Here is an 18,786-nt window from a genome sequence, read left to right on the forward strand (position 1 = left end):
AATTGACTTCCAACCCAAAAACATCAAAAAAGACAAGGATGGGCACTTCATACACATCAAAGGTAAAATTTTCCAAGAGGAACTCTCAATTCTGAATATCTATGATCCAAATGCAAGGGCAGCGACATTCATTAAAGAAACTTTAGTAAGCTCAAAGCACACATTGCACCTCACACAATAATAGTGGGAGACTTCAACACACCACTTTCATCAATGGACAGATCCTGGAAACAGAAACTAAACAGGGACACAGTGAAACTAACAGAAGTTATGAAACAAATGGACTTAACAGTTATCTACAGAACATTTTATCCTAAAATAAAAGGTTATACCTTCTTCTCAACACGTCACGGGACCTTCTCCAAAATTGACCATATAATTGGTCACAAAACAGGCCTCAACAGATACAAAAATATTGAAATTGTCCCATGTATCCTATCAGACCACCATGGACTAAGGCTGAGCTTCAATAACAGCATAAATAATGGAAAAGCCAACATTCACATGGAAACTGAATAACACTCTTCTCAATGATACCTTAGTCAAGGATGGAATAAAGAAAGAAATTAAAGACTTTTTAGAGTTTAATGAAAATGAAGCTACAACATACCCAAACCTGTGGGACACAATGAAAGCATTTCTAAGAGGGAAACTCATAGCTCTGAGTGCCTCCAAAAAGAAGCTAGAGAGAGCACACACTAGTAGCTTGACAACACAACTAAATGCTCTAGAAAAAAAGGAAGAAAATCCACATAAGAGGAGTAGATGGCAGGAAATAATCAAACCCAGGGTCGAAATCAACCAAGTGAAAACAAGAACTATTCAAAGAATTAACCAAATGAGGAGTTGGTTCTTTGAGAAAATCAACAAGCTAGATAAACCCTTAGCCAGACTCACTAGAGGGCACAGGGACAACATCCTAATTAACAAAATCAGAAATGAAAAGGGAGCCATAACAACAGATCCCGAAGTAATCCAAAACACCATCAGATCCTTCTACAAAAGGCTATACTCAAAAAAACTGGAAAACCTGGAGGAAATGGATAAATTTGTAGACAGATACCAGATACCAAAGTTAAATCAGGATCAAGTTAATGATCTAAACAGTCCCATATCCCCTAAAGAAATAGAAGCAGCCATTAATAATCTCCCAGCGAAAAAAAGCCCAGAACCAGATGGGTTTAGTGCAGAGTTCTATCAGACCTTCAAAGAAGATCTAATTCCAGTTCTGCACAAACTGTTCCACAAAATAGAAATAGAAGGTACTTTACCCAACTCACTCTATGAAGCCACAATTACTCTGATACCTAAACCACAGAAAGATCCAACAAAGATAGAGAACTTCAAACCAATTTCCCTTATGAATATCGATGTAAAAATACTCAATAAAATTCTCGCTAACCGAATCCAAGAACACATTAAAGCAATCATCCATCCTGACCAAGTAGGTTTTATTCCAGGGATGCAGGGATGGATTAATTTACGGAAATCCATCAATGTAATCCATTATATAAACAAACTCAAAGACAAAAACCACATGATCATCTTCTTAGATGCGGAGAAAGCATTTGACAAGATCCAACACCCATTCATGATAAAAAGTCTTGGAAAGATCAGGAATTCAAGGCCCATACCTAAACATGATAAAAGCAATCTACAGCAAACCAGTAGCCAACATCAAAGTAAATTGTGAGAAGCTTGAAGCAATCCCACTAAAACCAGGGACTAGACAAGGCTGTCCACTTTCTCCCTACCTCTTCAACATAGTACTTGAAGTCCTAGCCAGAGCAATTCGACAACAAAAGGAGATCAAGGGGATACAAATTGGAAAAGATGAAGTCAAAATATCCCTTTTAGCAGATGATATGATAGTATATATATGTGACCCTACAAATTCCACCAGAGAACTCCTAAACCTGATAAACAGCTTGGGTGAAGTAGCTGGATATAAAATTAACTCAAACAAGTCAATGGCCTTTCTCTACACAAAGAATAAACAGGCTGAGAAAGAAATTAGGGAAACAACACCCTTCTCAATAGTTACAAATAATATAAAATATCTTGGTATGATTCTAACTAAGGAAGTGAAAGATATGTATGATAAGAACTTCAAGTCTCTGAAGGAAGAAATTAAAGAAGATCTCAGAAGATGGAAAGATCTCCCATGCTCATGGATTGGCAGGATCAACATTGTAAAAATGGCTATCTTGCCAAAAGCAACCTACAATTTCAATGCAATCTCCATCAAAATTCCAACTCCATTCTTCAACGAATTAGAAAGAGCAATCTGCAAATTCACCTGGAATAACAAAAAACCTAGGATAGCAAAATCTCTTCTCAAGGATAAAAGAACCTCTGGTGGAATCACCATGCCGGACTTAAAGCTTTACTACAGAGCAATTGTGCATGGTACTGCATGGTACTGCATGGTACTGGTATAGTGACAGACAAGTAGACCAATGGAATAGAATTGAAGACCTAGAAATGAATCCACACACCTATGGTCACTTGATCTTCGACAAGGGAGCTAAATCCATCCAGTGGAAGAAAGACAGTGCCCCTCCTTGTCTTTTTTGATAACTTTGGGTTGGAAGTCAATTTTATTCGACATTAGAATGGCTACTCTATCTTGTTTCTTTGGACCATTTGCTTGGAAAATTGTTTTCCAGCCTTTTACTCTGAGGTAGTGTCTGTCTTTGTCCCTGAGGTTGGTTTCATGTAAGCAACAAAATGTTGGGTCCTGTTTGTGTAGCCAGTCTATTAGTCTATGTCTTTTTATTTGAGAGTTGAGTCTATTGATTTTAAAAATCAAAGAAAAGTAAGTGTTGTTTCCTGTCATTTTTGTTGTTAAGTTTGGGATTCTGTTCTTGTGGCTGTCCCCTTTTAGTTTTGTTGAAAGATTACTTTCTTGATTTTTCTAGGGTGTAGTTTCCATGTTTGTGTCAGTGTTTTCCCTTTATTACACTTTGAAGTGCTTGATTTGTGGAATGATATTGTGTGAATTTGGTTTTGTTATGGAATACTTTGGTTTCTCCATCTATGGTAATTGAGAGTTTTCCTGGGAATAGTAGCCTGGGCTGGCATTTGTGTTCTCTTAGTGTCCGTATAACATCTGTCCAGGATCTTCTGGCTTTCATAGTCTCTGGTGAGAAGTCTGGAGTAATTTTAATAGGCCTGCCTTCATATGTTACTTGACCTTTTCCCCTTACTGCTTTTAATATTCTCTCCTTATTTAGTGCATTTTTTTGTTCTGATTCTTATGTGTTGGGAGGAATTTCTTTTCTGGTCCAGTCTATTTGGAGTTCTGTAGGCTTCTTGTACGTTCATGTGCATCTCTTCCTTTAGGTATGGGAAGTTTTCATCTATAATTTTTTTTGAAGATCTTTGCTGACCTTTTAAGTTCAAAATCTTCATTCTTATCTACTACTATTTTCCATAGGTTTGGTCTTCTCAGTGTGTCTTGGATTTCTGGTGTGTTTTGAGTTAGAGTCTTTTTGCATTTTGCATTTTATTTGATTTTTGTGTACATGTTCCCTCTGGAATCTTCTGCACCTGAGATTCTCTCTTCCACCTTTTGTATTCTGTTGCTGATGCTCACATCTATGGTTCCTTATTTCTTTTCTAGGGTTTCTATCTCCAGGGATGTCTCCCTTTGTGTTTTCTTCATTGTTTCTACTTCCATTTTTAGATCTTCGATGGTTTTGTTCAATTCCATTGCCTGTTTGGTTTTGTTTTCCTGTAATTCTTTAAGGGATTTTTGTGTTTCTTCTACCTGTTTAGCATTGTTTGCTTGTAGTTCTTTAAGGACTTGTACCTGTTTAGCAGTGTTCTCCTGTAATTTCTTGAGGGATTTTTGTCTTTCTTCTTCAATGGCTTCTACCTGTTTAGCATTGTTCTCCTGTATTGCGTTAAGTGAGTTATTAATGCCCTTCTTAAAATCTTCTACCACCATCATTAGATGTGATTTTAAATCTGAGTCTTGCTTTTTGGGTGTGTTAGGGTATCCAGGACTTGCTGTGGTGGTCGTACTGGGTTCTGATGATGCCCAGTGTTTTTGGTTTCTGTTAGTAAGATTCTTTTGTTTGTCTTTCACCATCTGGTAATCTCTGGTGTTAATGTTCAAGGTGAGGAGAGACATATTTTCAAGGCAGTGATTTCATTTTTTTTGTTGTTGTTGTGGTGATTTCAATCACTCTAATTTGCAGACAACCCTAACCACCCTTTTATATAGGATTGTGATTCATTTGTTGATAATCTGTTCCAAGTTCTTTGTCAGACTGCCTACGGTTACTGTCTTATTGCAGTATAACAATCTTTAACTCTATGGTGTTTTAGCTGTGGGCTTAATTTTTGTCTTTCATTTATCTGTTCATCATGATCATTATTAATAAAGGCTTCATAATAAAATATCTGAAAAACTCTTAAATGTTCCATATTCTTATAAACTTAAATATTTAAAAAAATGTTTTTAAAGATATCTAGTTTTTAATTTTCTGTAAAACGCCAAAATTTCAAGTAAGATTAAAATCTCTCAGTTGTGTGTTTTTGTAATATAAAAATAATGTACTATTTAAAAGAGTGATGACACAGAGCACAACTATAGTTTCAGAAAGTAAAACCAAGTTTGAACAGTGTAAACAATTTGGTTTCTCTACGAATGCATGAAGGTGCAGGTTTATTATCTCCTTATACGAGTATTGTTTAAATCCCATCTTTTATAAATCTGACTTTTAAGACAGGAATTATATACAAATTTTACTCCAATTTAAATGCACCTTTGGAGATCTTTTTCCTTGGTTGGCTCACTCTATGTGTTGCTGTGCAGAGTGATTCCAAGCCTGAGTTACAAGTTTTAAGTTGACTTTTTATTACAGATTTTTAAACTATATCCAGTAACATACAAGCCAATAATCTAGAATCAGGACATATTTAAAAAACCAAACCAACAGTAAAGTCATACATTTAAGTCCAGTCAAAAAACAAACATGTAGTGTTACATGCATTTATATATTTAGGCAGACAAAACATTATTTCCTCAGGTGTAAGTGCAAGGTAGGAGTACCTTGCTATTTGCTGAATTCAGTTCTCACTGGCCCAATGGTTTCCTAGTGGGACTATCCATTGTATTCCCTACCAGAGAGTGGAGGAGCTTCTGGTAAGAGCAGCTTATACAGACCTGGCTGTTTTGGCGTTGGTATCAGCTTGATCAGCTATACCTGGAGTGTTAGGTTCAAAATTGCAGGAGCAAAATTCCAAGAGCAGTGGCAGTTTATAAGTTTTTGCTGCACAGAATCACCTGCTTTAGGGAAAAAATCCTGAATGGGTCCAGGGGAAAATGGCTGGCAGATGAACTTTGCATATTTCCCCAAATATGAAACATAGAATAAGGATCAAAGTAAACAAAACCAATGACACAAACGGGCAGAAAAGGAAAAAAAACCGGCATGGTAAAGACAACCAATAGAGAGGGGGAGGTTTCTCAAGGAAACTTTTGCATTCCAGGATGTAGTGGTATCTGGACTGGGTATCCAGGTTTGGTCCAACTGACATCATGTTAAGAGTGCCTGGCAAATACAGAGATAGATGCTCACAGTCATCTATTGGATGGAACACAGGGCCTCCAATGGAGGAGCTAGAGAAAGTACCCAAGGACCTGAAGGGGTCTGCAACCCTATAGGTGGAACAAAAATATGAACTAACCAGTACCCACAGAGCGAGTATCTCTAGCTGCATATGTAGCAGAAGATGGCCTAGTCGGCCATCATTGGGAAGAGAAGCCCCTTGGTATTGCAATCTTTATATGCCCCAGTACAGGGAAATACCAGGGCCAAGAAGTGGGAGTGGGTGGGTGGGGAGCAGGGCGGGCGGGTGGGGGTATAGGGGATTTTTGGGATAGCATTTGAAATGTAAATGTAGAAAATATCTAATAAAAAATTAAAAAAAAAAAAGAGTGACCTCTTGTGGCCATACAATGTGGAATGTGGGCCATTCCAGAAACAGAAAGTGTGGCGTTTCCCTGGATTTAAGTGGAACCTTTATAGGGAACTGTGGGCTTTAGAAACTTTGAAATGCTGTTCAAGGAGAGGCGCGGGATCACCACGTTGGACTTGGAATTTCCCATTTCTAAGGGAAAGGAAGAAAACAGGGAAAGGCTGGCAATTATGAGAATGTAGAGAAAGAGAAGCAGCTGTAGGGGATGGAGGGACCAGAAGACAACAAAGCACACAAAATGCAGAAGGACAAGATGAGAGATCAGCCAATAAAAAGACACAGTCCTATAGTCAAGGCTCCTATCCAACTTAATTTGGGACACCTTGTTCCAGGCCAGGAACCTCCTGGCAGAAGAGAGGTGATCCTCCTCTTCCTAAGACTCAAGGAGTGGTGCCTTTATTGAACCCTAACCCTTTGGTGCCAAAACTTTACTAGCCTCTGGAGGACTCCCTGACTCTGCTTATGGGATGGTATGCATCCTGTTCCTCAATGAGGCAGCTACATGGGGCCCCAAATGTTACACCCAGTCCTTTGTGTGCCAAGAGGAATGGGTGAGAATACATGCACGAGTGGACCTTTGAAACTGTATAATGTTTTATTACTAACACCATGTATGCAGAGTTGTGGATCAATCAAAACCTCTAGACAAGAATTCTGGAGCCTTGTGTCTTCTGGCAGTCCCAAGCAGTGGCCAATGCAGGGTATATAAGCATAAAAACCACATGCACACAGGCCAAGTTACAGTTAAGATTTTACCAATTAAGACACGGGATTAGAGACTTTCCCAAGTGTTTCATCATTGTCAACTGGTATAAAATGTAAGTGTTTTTGTTCAACCAATCCAATCCACTTGTTCTTTCTGTTGTTAGGAACAGCTATTATATTTTGGGGAAACTATTGTTGCTTAGAGAGGGAGTTTGTCAGCTCCAGGAAGTCCACAGCATACCCAGAAGAACTAACCTGGAAGGAAGAAACCTCACTGGTCTCAACCCTTGTTAAACACTAAGGAATTCTGACAGTTGGAGAAAATTTTCTTCAGACAATAGTACACGATATAGTTATTCAAAACCAAATGTTCATTTCCTGGGATCATAGTCTGAGTAGGTTGTATTTTTATGATTAGGAATACACACAAACATACAACAACAGTAAAAGAGAAAAGGTCTGAACAATATCAAATGAGGCAGATGGTGGTTGTGCATGCCCTATTCCCAGTACTTTTGGCAGAGACAGGTGGATTTCTGAGTTTGAGGCCAGTGTGGTGTATAGAGTAACTTCCAGGGAAAGCATGGATATACAGAAAAAAAGAATTCTATTTTGTAAAACAAACAAGCAGCAGAAGCAACAGCAACAACAAATTCCTTTGTAATGTGAAGGTTTAGTACCATCTACATTAAAAAATAAATGATTAGAATGGATTTATAATATTTATAACTAAACTTGCTAGTGGGATAGTGAGATGGCTCAATGGTTATGAACACCTTTTGTTTTGAAGAGACTATAAAGTATGTAAATATAAATTAAAAATCTTAATAAATAAAAATTAAAACAGTAATATAAATATATTGATAGATTATAAATAAGTAAAAACAAAATATAAACTTCTTGAGTGAATTTACTAAGCAGGTGAAAAGTCTCTACAATGAAAATTTGATTAAAAGAAGTGAAGAAGACTGTATGTAAAATGAAAAATTGCTGAAGGAGCAAAGGGAGATGTGAACTAAATCATGGAAAAAAGATTTACACAGATGAAAGGGACATACATATTGTGAAATATGTAGTGTTTCTGAAAACGATTTCTATCGTCAAATGAAATTTTATGACATTTAGTTCCCCAGAACATACTTCACAAAAACAGAAAAAAATGAACCTAGAATTTACATTGACACACAAATTCCTGGGGTGCAGAACAACTCCAGGAAAATATTGATTACTAATCCTATCCCACTGTGATTCCAGATCAGCCCAATGAAGTAGAGCAGCAGATCCAGAACCTGCCCAACAGCAATGACCATGGGAATGCACTCAAACTACCACAAACACAGGTTGCAGACTAGACAGTGTCTTCAAACAATGGTACTGGGAACAGTATCTATCTTCATTTAAAAACATGAACATGAGTCGAAGTCTCTCCATACAAGGAATCACAGACCTTCATGTATGATCTGTAACAGTGAATCCTGTAGGGTAATACAAGGGGACAACACTTGATACAAGAGTAGTATTTTGACAGAATTTTGCAGTAGAAACTTGACAAAAATTCAAAACATTCATGGAAATAACAATAATTAAAGGTATGAAAAGACCCTACATAACTGATACATTTATTATCTGTTTATTTATAGTACAGTGGATAAAAACTCAAAATCTATGACCATTGCAAGGGAAGTAAGTGGTAATATAATTAATAAATAAGCAAATGAATTGAATATAGCATGCTCAATAGCAGTTGAAATAGCCAATATGTACATATTAAAAAGCTCTACATTAGAGGTCATAAGATAATGTAAATTTTAGTATACAGAGATTCAAATTCTGCATAGAAAGTGTTCACAATTAAGGTACTAAACAGTAACAAATGAATTTCTTTCAGTAATTTTCTGACATGTCAATGGATAATATTTCTGAAGCAAATGATATAAGCAGACTACAGCACTTTAAAAAAAAGAAAAGAAAAAAGACAAGAGTTTAAAACATATTTTCTACAAAAATATCTCATATTTAGAGATACAGAATACTGAGAAAGAAGGAATTTTCTTTAAACATCATGACTATGGACAGTAGTAAATACTCATGATCACAATTATATTAGTGACAAAAGCAACCAAGACAAAAGCATCAAAATACAAAGTAAAGAGTATTACCAAACAATAAAATGATCCATTAGATAGAAAGTCCTTGATCAACACATGTCCATGTCACAAAACGAAGAATGCAGACACCTATAACAGACTACATAAAGCATGTGAAACAGGCACACTGACCATGCGCTTTTCAAACATGAGAAGACACCCGAGGAGATGCCAAATGTTTCCTAGTAAAATCTTATTGAACTATTTTACAGTAAGTAATCCTGAAAGTACCAAGCAGCAGCACATAACTGGAAAAATATGAAGAAGATCATAATTGGAGGTAATCTCACAGTATATTACAATTACAGCAATGGAAACCATTTGGAATTGTCTTGACAACAGACAATAAGAGATATCCCTGGGAAGACAGGATAGACAGTTTAACTGTCTGCAAGTATAGTTCCTGATCCTAATCAAAACTTGTTGTGAGCCATCCAGCCACTCACAAGGACAGGTACACCTGAATAGCAGGCCAGCACTGAAAAAGAGGGAAACTAGGCGACAAGAGGAAGATGGAACCAAGACAGGGTTCTAATCAAGGTTCAACTTTAATGTCGAGGAACATGCCTTATAAAGAAAAGGGGAGAAAGTCCATTCCCGCCAATTCATCCTTGGAGCCTGGAACCAGCTGCTGGTGATGACATGCAGAATAGGGCATAGTCTCCGGAATAGCTCTGGGGCCTCTAAGCAGGTAGCAGTGTCTTGAAGAGGAACAGCAGCAGTGGCAGAACAATAGAGTGATCTAGGGAGGAAGGCTCCACCCTAGATAATCTCCTTAGTGGCAGCAAGGTCAGGTTCTGGCTTAGCCTGTTTCAGACTTATGGGAGGTTACATCTCCTCCCTGTTATTAATATTAATAAAAAGCTGGACTGAGGCATAAAATTAATTTATGCTCCATAGTCCTGCCTGGGAATTATGGTGGCTGACGGCTGTGCCTGCCTTAGGATCTCAGATCCCCTCAATCATCCAATTCCATCATCAGAAGTTACATGCAGCTAGTTTGTGTTATAATTCACACAAACATGGCTCAGTGGTGTAATATCAACAACCTTTTGGCATGTACCCCTGTCTTAGATTGGTAATATCCGGGATCTGGCTGCCCGTCATTGACTAACCAGCCCTCATAGCTCACCTTATTCCCAAATCAGACCAAAGCCACAATATGTACTTAGAATTCTTGATGAAAATTAATAACTGCCACCTGTGCGCTGTTGGGGGCAGGGATGCACGCCCTCTACAGTCAGGCTGAAGGGTGTTGACTGAAATGCTTGAAAACAAAGTCTAGACAGTGAAAGGCACAGTACAAAAGCTTCTTTTTGGGGAAGTCCAGGTACTCCATTTAATTGCAAATTAGCAAAGATCAGGCTAGACTTAGAGCTCCTGGTGTGGGGGAGGTGAATTTGAGAATGGTAGAAAGGCTTACAGCTTCCCTGGGAGTGGAGGCTGTGCTTTAATTTAACTTTTTGGCTAAAGAGGATTTTTAGCCATAATCAAGGTTAGAGTCATACTAGAAGATTCAGGATCTGTGTCCAGTTGACGAACAAATCTCTCAGGCAGCCATCGCGCTTCATCTTCTTTTTGAGAAAAAACACAGGCTGAGCCCCTTCCCCAGATTAGGACTGTATCTGGATCCTTCTATTCATTAGTTAATGGGTTCTGCCATTTTACCATGGCATAAGAACTAGAAGTAACTGGATGCCAGTGGTGATCCGCTGCAGACTGACCTTTAACATCAGTTTGCAAAAAATTTAGAGCAAATAAAGCAAAAGCAAGATGTGCCTTTGGTGACCTTGGGGGATATAACTGCCCCTGTTTTGTTTTTAAAAGCCAATTTTTAAAAGTGCAATGAGCACTTTCAACTATTTCTTGTCGATGGGGTTATAAGGAATTCCAGTTTTATGTTTGATGCCAAATTTTTTACAAAATGAAGTAAAATTTTTGCTAGAATCGGATGGCCCATTATCTGTCTTAATAAGATTAGGCAATCCCATGGCATTAAAGGCTTGTAGGCAATGATAAATTACATTTTTAGAAGCCTCTCCTGTATGCAGAGAAGCAAAAAGAAATCCTGAACAAGTACCAATACAAACATGTATATATTTTAATTTTCCCAATTCTGCATAATGAGTTAAATCCATTTGCCAAATATGATTAGGCATAAGACTTCTAGGATTAACTCCTAAATGTGGCAGTGGAGATAATGTAATACATTTAGGACATTGTTTTACAATCATTCTTGCCTGTTCCTTAGTGATCTTATGTCGGAGCCTTAAGGTATGGCTAGAGAGATGAAAATTTCCATGATCACATTTGGACAACGCAACAGAATCTGAAATTAAGGCTTCTCCTATTAGAGCTCTGTCGATGCAATCATTGTCTTCAGCTAAAGGTCCAGGAAGACCAGAATGGGCTCGTATGTGGCCAATATAGAATGGGTGTTTTTGGGCAAGAATGATGTTTTGCAATTGTGAAAACAGGGATCCTGCTGGGGTATTAAAGTTAAAAGTATCACAGGTCTCCAATAAGGGTACCGATTGTGCAACATATAAACTGAAGAAGTATTAAAAAAGTATAGCAAAGTAAAAACAAAATTCGAGGCTTTTGGGCCCAGGCTTGGGAGTGTAGCCTTTGTGGCTTAGTGCTCCAGGTACTGGTCATAAAACAGATAGCGACATTCCTCCACCTACCTGCTTCCTGGGTTCAATTCAAAGAATGGCACCCTGACCATTACTGGAACCTGCAATGCAAATGTGCTATCTTTAGGGGCTCTTAGATTGTTAGGGGCTCTTAGAAACTGTCTTGAGAGATAACCTGACACTTGTGACTTTATACTTCCTTGTGACTCTTAACTGGTATTTTTGGTATTTTCCAACAACGCCCTCCCCACCTCCATGAATTGTGGTTTCTTCCTTTAAATACCCCCTTACTCAGCTACTCAGGGCGCCATGGTCCTCTACCCCTGCGTGGTGTATGACCACGGGCCCGAGAACGCTCTCAAATAAAAATCCTCTTGCAGTTGCAGCAAGACCGTTTCTTGTGGGTGATTTTGGGGTGTCGCCTCTCCTGAGTCAGAACGTGAGGGAGTCCTCACGTTGTGGGTCTTTCAAAACTATCAGTAAAAATATTAAAAGCCTCATGCACAGACTGAAAGACATTCAGTATTACTGTTAATTCTGCTAATTGAGCTGAGAGGCTAGGAGTCTTTATGATTACCTGTTGATTATTAATAAGAAATCCAGCTCGCCCTTTAGAGGAGCCATCAGTAAAAATCAATAGAGCATTATATAAAGGCTATAAGGAAGTCATTTTAGGAAATATCACCTCATGTACATTTAAAATTTTTATCAACCTATCTTGAGGGTAGTGGCTATCTATATTTCCGTTAAACCCTATTTGAGCAAGCAACCAATCTGTACTATGCTGTTTCAGCCAAGTGTCTTGACTTAAGTTGTAAGGCTGAACAATAATATCTGGCTCTTTGCCAAAATAAGTTAGTGCCTGCTTCCTCCCAGTGATAATTATCTGGGCTACTGCTTCATAATATGAAAAGATATTGCGTTTAGGAGAAATCCTCGAATGTATCCACATTAGAGGAGACTTTTGCCACAACAATCCTGTAGGCACATTAATCATATTAAAAATTAACCGGTGTAATGGCAAAGAGTAATCTATATAAGTGACAAATTGCTCTTCAATAGCTTTTTCCACTTGTAAGGCCAGCAATCCTTCTGAGGTTAGGGATCTAGGGGAGGTAGGATCAGACTCCCTTTAAGAATATCAAATAAAGGTTTCAACTCCCCTGTAGTGTGCTTTAAATAGGGGCAAAGCCAATTTAATATCACCTAACAATTTTTGAAAATCATTCAAAGTCCTTAAGTTGTCTCTGCGAATAACTATCTTCTGGGGAAAAACAGCTTGATCAGTAAGTCTAAAGCCCAAATAATTATAAGGATCCTGACTTTGTATCTTTTCAGGAGCTATCTGTAATCCTTTTTCAGCTAAAGCTTTTTGTAAATCTCTATAACACAAAAGCAAATCCTGGGGGTCTTTTCCCGCCATCAAAACATCATCTGTGAAATGAATAATGTAAATCATGCGCCATTGTCGTCTTACAGGCTGAATGGCTTGTGCCACAAACTTTTGGCATAAGGTAGGCCTATTAACCATGCTCTGTGGGAGTATTGTCCATTGATATCTCTTCATAGATTCCTTAAAATTTATAGAAGGAACACTAAAAGCAAATCTTTCACAATCTTTTGGATGCAAAGGAATAGTAAAGAAACAATCCTTCAGATCTACCACAATTTTATAATATCCTGTAGAAATGGCTACTGGGGAGGGAAGCCCAGATTGTAAAGGTCCCATAGGTACGATAGTCTCATTAACTTTTCTTAAATCTTGTAACAATCTCCATTTACCAGATTTTTTCTTGATAATGAAAATTGGTGTATTCCAAGGGGACTGAGATTCTACTAAACGTCCTGCTTCTAGTTGCTACTGCACTAGCAAAGAAATGGCTTCTATTTTTTCTTTAGGTAAAGACCACTGATCCACCCACACCAGAATATCATTAAGCCATTGAATTTTATCAGTGTGGGATGCAGGCAAGATAGTGGCCACTACCGAAAATACTCCAAACCTCTTGTGTTAGAGTGAGGTTTAGCATCTTCAAAAGTCTTAATTCCTTGTCCCTTCTTTTTTAGTCCATGACCAGGCAAAAGTCCCTGCCTGAGCGTCTGCTTAGTCACCATCTCATTAGTACTGTACATTATAACGCCCATCTGTGACAAGAGATCTCTTCCCCATGGAGTTACAGGCAAATTTGAAATAACATAAGGCTGAATTTTTCCTGATTTTCCTTCCCCATCTCTCCAGATTAGCAATTTAGAGCTTCGTTTTGGATTATTAGCATAACCGATTCCTTGAAGGTGAGTTAGCATATCAGTCAAAGGCCAGTTTGAGGGCCAGTCCTGTCCTCTAATGATTGTTACATTGACTCCAATATCTATTAATTCTTCAAAGCTTTTTCCATCAAATGTCAATTTAAGGTTAGGTCTCTGATTAGTAATAGATTGAACCCAATTCACACCAGAGGAGTCAAAGCCACCTTGTCCTCTCTTATTTTTAAAGAATCTATACAGTGACTGATGTAAACGGATTAAAACAAGTTGAGCAATTCTCTGATTAGTGGGTACATTTATAACACCATGAGGGGAAGCAGCTATGATTTTAATTTCTCCCTCATAATCATTATTTATAACACCTGGATAAATCTGCAGGACTTTTACAATAGAACTGCTTTGTCTTAAAAGAAATCCACATTTTTCTATAGGTAGAGGTCCAAAAACTCTGGTAGGCAGAGTTTGGACTCCCATTTCTGGGGTTAATACTGCGTGGGTGGTGGAACAGAGGTCCAATCCTGCACCTCCTGGTTTTGCCCTGACAAGTTCAAAAACTGATCTCTTTGGCTAGGCAGCAGATTTACAGCCCCATAAGCTGTTTTCTTTGAGTAAGTCGGGGCCTGGGGCTAGCCCCTCTTCTCATTTCCCGGCAACAGATGGCCCAGAGTGCCTGACTTGGATTTGCACACCTTAGCCCAGTGGTTGCCCTTTCTGCACCGGGGGCAAATTCCTGGGGCACAGCCTGCTTGCCCACTCTCGGCACCTTTGTTCTTAGTACAATTACTTTTAAAATGATTCAAATTTCCACACTTAAAACATGCATTATTCCCTTGTTTCCGTGAGAACATTCCTTGTAAGGTGGTCCCTTGTGAAGCAGTGCAAGACAGCCCGATGTCTGCACAAAGACGGACATATCCCACCAAATGTGTCTGACCTTTGTGCAGCTGGATAGTGGCATGACACGTTGCTTTAGCATTCTCATAAGATAATTGCATAATGGAAGGACTTCCCTTGTCAGATTTTCCAAGAATTCTACTGGCTGCTATTAACAGCCTATCCACAAAGTTTTGGTAAGGCTCATCAGAACTCTGACGAATGCTGGTTAAACTCCCACCAGTATCCCCTCTAACCGTTAACAGTCCCCAAGCATGGCGGGCAGCCACCGCAATCTGTGTGTACACTCCAATGGGAAAACCAATCTGATTAGTCTGGCCCTCATAAGGGCCTTCTCCCAGAAGCATGTTACTATCCCAGTCTGGATAACTGGTCTGAACATTTAAAGTGGCAGTTTTCTTATTGGCGTCTCGCCATTCAGAATCCCAAAGCAAAAAATCTCCTCCTGACAGGGTAGACTTACAAAGAGTTTTCCAATCTAGGGGGTTTTAGTGTGACTCCACGATTGTATCCAGTAATGCTTGAGTGAAAGGGGCTGAAGGACCATATTGCACAACAGCTGTTTTTAACTCCTTTATCAACTTGAAATCCAAAGTCTGATAATGTCTGACTCTATTATCTTCCTGGTCAATTACTTCGACGACAGGAAAGGCTAACACATCAGAAGTATCTTGTCCTCTCCCAATGAAAGAACCTAGTGGGGAAACCTCCACTCAATTCCCGATTTGGTGTGTACCCAAAGAATCACGAACAGGCTGTCTTGATGTAAATAAACGAGGTAGTTTAATGGCGGGGCTCCAGGTTGAAACATATCTCACGCAGGAGACAGTGGATTCGACCACGAGGCTTGAAAGCTAGGAGTTTTTATAGAAAAGGGTCTGGGGCTGGGGGAGGAATTGGCGCAGTTTCACATGATTGGTTCATTTAAACATCAGCAGACTGTACATGCAGATCGAGGTAACAGCAGAGCATCTGGTTAACATTTAACTTAGGTCAGAAGGGCGGGAGATAGGGAGGTGCCGGGCCAGTCCGGACATTCTTGTATGTCTTCCCTATCTTTATGGATAGTTGGTTCCTGGGATGACTTTACAGCCTTTGTTCTTTACTCTAAGTCCAAAAGGCCCTCCTAACTAGCAAGCCATATGAGTCATGGACCTTGAATAATCTTTCTGGCTAGGGCTTTGAAGTCTTGAATTTAGTTTTCTTTCTTTCACCATGAGCCAGACTCACAGCTCTTTGCAGCAGCGCTTGGTGCATTTCAGAAGAGTTACTCCTTTCTGCATCTGACATCCTTTTTAGCTCCCAAAGTTCATCAATCAATTTTTGCAGCCTAACTTGAAACTCTAATTTGCTTAGTTACATGTCCCTATGAGTAGCATCTCCCATGGTGAAGGTTATAGGTGGAGCAGGAGACTTGCAAGGAGGCCAATCCTCCTCAGAATATTTGGCAGCTCTTCTTTCTGAGTGATCTGCACTGTCTAAAATGAGCTCATCATCAGAGTCTCTATATCTATCAAATTTAGAGTTGAGAGGACCCTTTTCTGAAAGGTGCTCTTCCTGAGATTCATCAAGCTCTGCCTGAGTACCATCTAACCCTTGTGAGATCACCTTTTCAATAGCATCTTTTATAAGCACCCAGAGACAAAGGGTGAAATTATCTGCCTGAGTGATTTTCAAGGCTTTTCCAATTTTCTCCCAGGTTCTGATATCTAAACTTTCTTCTTCCTTGAACCATGGGCAACAAGAATCTATCCTATCTAAAAGAGTTTCTAACAATTGTACTTCGAGCCCTACTCCTCTTGTTCAAAGCAACTCTTGAAAACTGAGGACAATCGCCTGACTCATTTCTTTTTTTCTTTAAACCCCTTTTCTCTTGCCTGAGGCAGCTTTTAAAAGCTGTGGACAATGGACAACCGCCTGATCAGTTCCTTGTTCCGATAATTCCACTGTTGACCCAAGCGGATCCAGCGCTGGGTTAGCACTGAATCAAAACTTAGCCTGTATCTTTCCACACCTGCAGCAACCCTTTAAAAAAATTAAGTTTTAAACTAGTGCTAGAATGTGTACCTGTTGCTTCAGTGTCCGATACGACCTTTTCTTTTTCTTCTGTTGAGTTCCACACAAAACAGCATTCCCTAAGCCTCCTACTGTACTTCTTCAAGTTCCAGTCCGGGCACCAAATTGTTGCGAGCCATCCAGTGGCTCACCTGGACGGGTACACCTGAATAGCAGGCCGGCACTGAAAAAGAGGGAAACTAGGTGACGAGAGGAAGATGGAACCAAGACAGGGTTCTGATCAAGGTTCAACTTTAATGTCGGGGAACATGCCTTATAAAGAAAAGGGGAGAAAGTCCATTCCCACCAATTCATCCTTGGAGCCTGGAACCAGCTGCTGGTGATGACATGCAGAATAGGGTGTAGTCTCTGAAATAGCTCTGGGGGGCCTCTCAGCAGGTAGCAGTGTCTTGAAGAGGAACAGCAGCAGTGGCAGAACAATAGAGTGATCTAGGGAGGAAGGCTCCACCTTAGATAATCTCCTTAGTGGCAGCAAGTTCAGGTTCTGGCTTAGGCTGTTTCAGGCTTATGGGAGGCTACAAAAACTCTGTTGGCATTATTTTCAGGAATGGAGAAATTAACACTATAAAGTAGAGAATGTACTAGAATACCCAAAACTAGAAAATTCTGAAAACCATATATACACATGGAGGTATTAATTTTCATCATTTTATAATACATTAAAATCACTGAAATAAAAACCAATTTAATATTGGTATATAGACCTGATTAGTGATGTGCATGGAACAAGGGCAGTATCACTCACATGCACAGTCAAGTAAAAATTTATTTGCCCCAATGGATGGAACTAGAATATATTACCCTGAATGAGGTATCTCAGACCCCAAAGGACATGCATAGTATGTACTCTTAAGTATATATTATACATAAAGTACAAGATACCCACAATACATTCTACAGACTCATGTGGGAACTAAAAGGTGGTAGGGGAAAGAAGGGGGAAGGGAGGATAGCCCGTGACCGACTAGAGTTCCTCCTATGCTCTGGGCAGGTGGATGCAGGAGGGCTGCCAGACACTTTCCACTCGGCTCTGGGTGGGTATCTAAGCCACCAAACCCATTTGATGGGCGGTGGGGGGTGGACAAGGGGAAGTCCCCAACCGGGGACCCAGGGATGACACCCTGTAGCCCCGGGGTTATGGGAGAGAGGGCTGAGGGAAGAGAGGTTCCCACGCAGGAGAGAATAAGCACAGCGGGCCTTGATGAACAGAGACTGTCTATGGTTTTAGAGCTTTATTGTAGAAAGGCAGGGGGAAAGAGAGAAGGTAAAAAAGAGAGACTGGCCATGGCCAAGAGGAGAGAAAGGGGAGGAGAGAGAGAGAAGAAAGGCTAGAGAGTAAAAGGAAGAGAGAGGAGAGAGGAGAGGAGAAGACAAAGAGCAAGAGGAGAAGAGAGAGGAGAGGAGAAGACAGAGAGGAGAGATGAGTGAGAGCAAGAGAGCAAGGTGGGGCCATGCAGCCCCTCTTATGGTCTCTACTGTTGCTAGGTAACTGGGGAGGAGTTTATCATGAAGGTCAGAAGCTTGGGACATTGTCTACATGACTACTAGCCATGCTTCTCTTGTGGGGGTTGTGGGGGGGGTGGTAACTTCGACAGGAGCCAGAGTTCCAAGAGCATGAGGGAATACCTACCGTGCCATGTAGGTGAATTATTACCACTCCAGAGTTTAGACCTCAGCTTGACTGGAGACCAGACTGTCTGTGTATAGCACAATGACCATGGGGGTAGGGGGGATCAAACGAGGGGAGATACAAGGAATAGTCCCAGAGGGCCAAGAAAATGAATGAAATTATGCAGTTGCCTGGGGTCTGGGATGGGATATTCTTTACGAAGTCCCTGGGACTGGAAATGAGAGAAGTTCCTAAGAATCAATGTAGGTGACCTTAGCAGAAATGCTGACCAGGGGGATATGGAACCTGAAGAGACCACCTTCATTATTTAGACAAGACCCACAATGGAGAGATAGGGACACCAACACCCATACAAAACATTTGACCAAAAATTGTTCCTGTCTAAAATTAAAGCAAGGACCAAAAGGAACAGAAACTGAAAGAATGGCTGACCAGTTACCAG

At 39.8% G+C, this 18,786-nt stretch overlaps 1 pseudogene; it reads right to left on the bottom strand.

Annotated features, from left to right (window-relative positions):
* LOC110283953 (uncharacterized) overlaps window positions 1–14,985 on the bottom strand; it is a 35,390-nt pseudogene extending 20,405 nt beyond the window's left edge.
* Window positions 14,986–18,786: the final 3,801 nt, after the last annotated feature.

The sequence above is a fragment of the Mus caroli genome, unplaced genomic scaffold (genome assembly GCF_978045245.1).
Source record: "Mus caroli unplaced genomic scaffold, Mus_caroli_1 scaffold_18, whole genome shotgun sequence".
In the NCBI taxonomy this organism is placed as follows: domain Eukaryota; kingdom Metazoa; phylum Chordata; class Mammalia; order Rodentia; family Muridae; genus Mus; species Mus caroli.